Source organism: Mytilus trossulus, chromosome 1, assembly GCF_036588685.1.
Source record: "Mytilus trossulus isolate FHL-02 chromosome 1, PNRI_Mtr1.1.1.hap1, whole genome shotgun sequence".
In the NCBI taxonomy this organism is placed as follows: domain Eukaryota; kingdom Metazoa; phylum Mollusca; class Bivalvia; order Mytilida; family Mytilidae; genus Mytilus; species Mytilus trossulus.
The window spans coordinates 50,927,672-50,933,736 of record NC_086373.1 but is presented as its reverse complement, the minus strand read 5'-3'; positions in this window follow the sequence as shown (position 1 = coordinate 50,933,736).

The following is a 6,065-nucleotide window of genomic DNA, read 5'->3' as shown; positions in this document are numbered from 1 at the left end:
GTGATGCTGAATTTTAAAACTGTTATTCGATATGGTAACTGTTATAAAAAAAAGTCCCGATTTTGGACGATAGTAAAAAAGTTTTAAAAAACGCCGACCAACTATGTAGACACAACTTTCAAGCAAAATCTCAGCAATTCAACGCAGGACTTAGGGAAAGTTAAAAAATATCCCTATGTTGCTTAGGAATTTGTTTCTACACATAATCCAATTAGCTACGAACGGAAATCAGAAACATGTTACCGATAAAATTTACCCGTCAGTACTACTGTTTATCAAGCTAGTAACGTTACACCCATGCATACCTTGATTTCACCTACAGCAAATAGTGTACCCACAAGCGACTCCTCTCAATTGAACCCGCACGCCAATTGTTTCTCGTCCGCATCTCATGTACAATGGAATGCAGCATCGTTATATACAAGTAACCCCGCTATGTCAGAGATTTGTCCTACTACGAACCCGTCTATGCATATACCAAGTTAACATTCGTCTTCTGGCGAAAATAATCAGTACCACAAATTACCAAAGTTGAACTTGTCTACTTTTAAATGGAATATTCTAGTTTGTCAAACCTTTTGGGATTCATATGAGACATCTATTCACACAAATTAAACACTCAGCGACGTACAGCAGTTTTACTACTTAAAGTCACTTCTGCAGAGAGAAGCGTTTCAGATCATATCAGGTTTTTCTATGACAAATACTAACTACGGCAAAGCAATTTCGTTGTTACAAGAGAGGTATGAACAGATACATACGAAAATAATCAAAGTGCTGGATAGCACATCTGGAAATAAAATTGAGAATGGAAATGGGGAATGTGTCAAAGACACAACAACCCGACCAAAATAAATAACCCACAACAGCAGAAGGTCACCAACAGGTCTTCAATGTAGCGAGAAATTCACGCACCGGAGGCGTCCTTCAGTTGGCCCCTAAACAAATATATACTAGTTCAGTGATAATGAACGCCATACTAATTTCCAAATTGTACACAAGAAACTAAAATTTAAAAAATACAAGACTAACAAAGGCCAGGGGCTCCTGACTTGGGACAGGCGCAAAAATGCGGCGGGGTTAAACATGTTTGTGAGATCTCAACCCTCCCCCTATACCTCTAACCAGTGTAGAAAAGTAAAAGCATAACAATACGCACATTAAAATTCAGTTCAAGAGATGTCCGAGTCTGATGTCAGAAGATGTAACCAAAGAAAATAAACAAAATGACAATAATACATAAATAACAACAGACTACTAGCAGTTAACTGACATGCCAGCTCCAGACTTCAATTAAACTGACTGAAAGATTATGATTTCATCATATGAACATCAGGCACAATCCTTCCCGTAAGGGGTTTAGTATCATACCATCATAACATATATGAGAAGAACATAACCCGTGTCATGCCAACAACTGTTTTTAGAATAAATGTGTTTAGTTCCGACGCAAAGACCTTATCAGTGACTCAATATTAACGCCAAAATATGCAATCTTTAATGACTTGACAACAGTATCGTAATTATATCCCTTCTTAATAAGTCTATTCAAAGGTTTTGTAAGTTTATGAGGTGAATACTGACACCTTTGTGCTTTATAAAGAATATTTCCATAAAAAATTGGATGTGAAATACCTGAACGTATAAAAAGTCTGCATGTTGAGCTATATTTACGAATGATGTCTTTATACCGATGATAAAATTTAGTAAATGTTTTGACTAGTTTGTGATATCGAAAACCCTGGTGTAATAATTTTTCAGTAATACATAAATTTCTCTCGTTAAAATCTAAAACATTGTTACATACACGAGCGAATCGTACAAGTTGAGATATATAAACACCGTAAGATGGTGACAAGGGAACGTCACATCTAAAAACGGATAATTAACGATAGGAAATGAAAAATCATCCCTTTTATCATAAATTTTAGTATTCAGCTTTCCGTTAGTGATATAGATATCAAGATCGAGGAAAGGGCAGTGGTCATTGTTAGTATTAGCTTTATTTAAAGTAAGTTCACCAGGATAAATTTCATTAATATACATACTGAAGTCGTCATTATTGAGAGCCAAAATATCATCCAAATATCTAAAAGTATTATTAAATTTGTTTATCAGATGTTGTTTTGATGGGTCTTTGCTTATTTTTGTCATAAATTGTAACTCGTAACAATACAAAAAGAGGTCCGCAATAAGTGGTGCACAGTTAGTCCCCATTGGAATTCCGATAATCTGACGATATACGGAATCCCCAAAGCGAACAAAAATGTTATCTAGTAAAAATTCAAGGGCATATATAGTATCAAAGCATGTCCAATTAACATAGTTTTTTTGTTTATTGCTACTAAAAAATGACCTAAAAGAGTTTGAACATATATATTCACATTCTGATTTTTTGAATGCCCATTTAATTAGGTGTGTGAATTTTTTCTTAATGAGAATGTGAGGCAATGTGGTATACAAGGTAGAAAAATCAAAACTTAGAACAGATTCAAAATCACCAATATAAGCATGCAATTTATCAAGTACTTCCAACGAGTTCTTGACACTCCAAAAGTAATTTATTCCAATATTTTCGAAGGCCTTATTTGAACAATTTATTATAAGGTTTGCAACTATAAGTTTGCAACTTTAGCTGTGTATTATTCCAAAAAGGTTATAGACGTGTATTATTTCAAATATGTATTACATCCGAGCTTTAATGTTTTAAACGAAACCATTGTCTCGTCAGTAATTATCAAAAATCACTTTTTTTTTATGTTTATCATATAAAGTTTTGATATTTTTTATTGCAACCTTAAACTGTAGATATAAAATAATGAAATATAGCAGAAAGCTCTGATAATTTTTTTAAGTACGAATGCCATGTCAACTTCAAGGGCCTGTGAATTAGTATTTTTCTATTGGTTTAGGTCCTTCATATTTGTTTTTAGTAAATTAACACGCAAATTAAAATTAGTTTTTTTTGTTTGAATTGTTTCACATGTTCCATATCGGGGCCTTTTACAGCTTTCTACACGTATAGTTATTAATACATTTTTCTTCTTTGAACTCTTTTGGATAGCATTGGTTTTTTGCCAAAAAAATACTGCATCCTTTTTTATAAATAAGACATTTACAGCAACTTAAATCAATACAACTGTAAAGAAAGTGACTTACATTAAAGGCTTTTATCAAAAATAGGGAACATGTCCATGGGACACAAATAATGCCCTCGCTAGCATTATTGTTATAAAGGGTCGCAACTCAAGAACTCTAAATGTGACACTGCAAATTTTTTTACTTGATCTGAATTATGCATAATGCTGGTAATCAGCATAGTGTATTCATTCTAATTACACAGTATTGCGCAGTAGATTTGTAAGATCTTGAAATTTGTTTTGTGTCAGAAAACTAAATATTATGTCAAAAATTTGATCTCAATCCATCTTCAGAGCTCTATCAAGCTTGAATATTGTGTCCATACTTGTCCTCTTGTACCTCTGCGGTCGTATAAAGCTGTACGCTGCGGAGCATCTGATTCCATTTGTAATATAACAAGGCACAACCCTAGAGCAGTAAAAATGACTCCACCAAAATTCAAACTTAATCTTGGTTGTATGGTTTATAAGTTTATTTAAAATTTGGTTAAGACAAACAGAAACTAAAATTTCCAGCAACTTTTCTATTTGTAAAGAAGCATAAAATTCTAGAATGGTAAAAGTGACGCAACTAAAATTCAAACTTGACTTGTGAATTGTGGTTATAAGCATTGCGTATAAGTTTCATACAATTTGGTTCAGGCAAACTCAAGTAAGAGAACAGAAACGAATTTTGGGATATACGGAGGTACTTATAAGTAATGGAAGAATGTACATACTTACATAAGTACTACGATAAAACTCAATACGCTGGGAGCATAACAACAACTTTAATTGATGACGAGGTTATACGAGAAGATGGACCGACCGCGGTAAGATCAAAGCTTGGATACTAGTATTTGCTATCAGGACCCTTACAGTCAGGTATAGCACGTTCGTCTACGACAGCTGGCCTCTTTAAATTACTAGTTTTGCACAAATCAAAAGAATTTAATTTGGAAGCGTTCTGGAAACTTCAATCGATAGGCAGATTCGTCCAAAAATCAAGAGAAAAGGACAAACTATTTGAAAGACTATCAAGAATCATCAATTGAATTTCTAGAATATAGGTATTTGGCAAAATTACCATGGAAACAAGATTACGAAGAATTACCGTCAAATAATGATGTCGCAAAAAGCAGAACGGAGAATGTTATTAGAAGAATAGCCAAGGATGCGACCATGTTAAAAAAATACGGAGATATTATAAAAGAACAGGAACGTTTGGATTCATTGAAAGGGTTGATGAATTAGAACCGACAATTAACAAGGTACATTGTATACCACACCATGCCGTTGTCAAAAAAGATTCCAGTATAACACCAATACGCATAGTGTATGACTGCAGTTGTAAGATGTATCGAAATCAACCTAGTCTGAATGATTGCTTAATAAAGACTCCTCTAGAGTTAAACGACTTATCCAAGATCTTGATAAGATTTAGACTTCATTGTTATGCTATCACTACCGATATTGAGAAGGCTTTTTTATGCAGGGCTCAACAAAGACGACCGAGATGTAACCCGAGTTCTATGGTAAAGTAACCCTTCAGACGTAACCAGTCCGTTAATGACGTATAGATTTAAAGTGGTACTATTTGGAGCAACTTGCTTACCATTTATCTTGAGCGCTACTCTGTTAAAATATTTACAGCAAATCAACAGTAATACCGCAAGAATGCTTGAACGGGATTTGTATGTCGATAACATTTTGACTAGCATTGACAGAGAGAATGACGCTTTAAACTTCTTTGAGCAAGCAAGATAAATGATGAGTAAGGCAGGATTTAATTTGAGGTCTTGGAATTCGAACAACATAAAGGTACGACAACAAGCAGTATCTCAGAATGTGTTAGACACGGACACAGACACGAAAGTATTGGGAATGAGATGGAATAGCCACACAGATTATCTTTTCTATCCACGCAAGAAAAAAGTACAACAAAACTTGTAACTAAACGAGAAATATTGAGATACTCGTCAGGAATTTACGATCCGCTAGAACTACTGCTAAAATTTTGTTGCAAGAACAATAGAAACTTGGATTACAATGGGACACTATAATAGAAGGAGACCTATGTTACCAATGGATCGGTATACGCGAGAATGTTGAGACCGCAACACAAACAGTCTTTCCTCGATATTATTTCACTGAGACTACAGGATCAACACAACACAATCTTCACATATTTGTTGACGCAAGTACACAGATATATGGTGCGGTAGGATATATATGTAACGAACACAAGACAGCACTTGTAATGTCAGAGTCAGAGAAGCTCCGTTAAAGGATCTGCGGGTGAATGAAATAAACGAATTGACAAAATCATGGGAATGGAAGTATTGCTCTAAAAGCGATAACCCAGCCGATCTTATAACACGAGGGATAACGGCCGAGCAATACACAAACAGCACATTATGGATTAAAGTTCCGCATTTGTTAACAGACAGTTTAACATACTCAAAATCAACATCAATCGACACGTATTTATCAGTTTTGTGAAAATGAAAGTACATGTGTTAGCCAACCAAAGGACGATTCGATTTGCCAATTTGGAATTAACCTTATTATTGATATTGGAAGTTATTTGTCGTACCAGAAACTGTTACGTATCACGCCGTCATATATGTACTACGGTTTATAGAAAACTGTAGAATTAAAACAAAATTATGGACACCAGAACATTTTAAACCAAGTGAATTATCCAAATCTGTTGAGTTATGTATTCGAAATTGTCAGGAAACGGCTTTTGCTACGGAAAATAACTCATTTAAGTATAACAGTAAATCACGGAACAGTTTACCGAAAATCAAACAATGATGATTATTTCTTGACGACAGGAACATCATCAGATGTGGAGGAAGAATGCAGAATGCGCCCTTATCTATGGTGGCAAGATGTGGCCATTTCACCTTTTCGTGTTTTCCCCTTTCACTTTGCAAACGC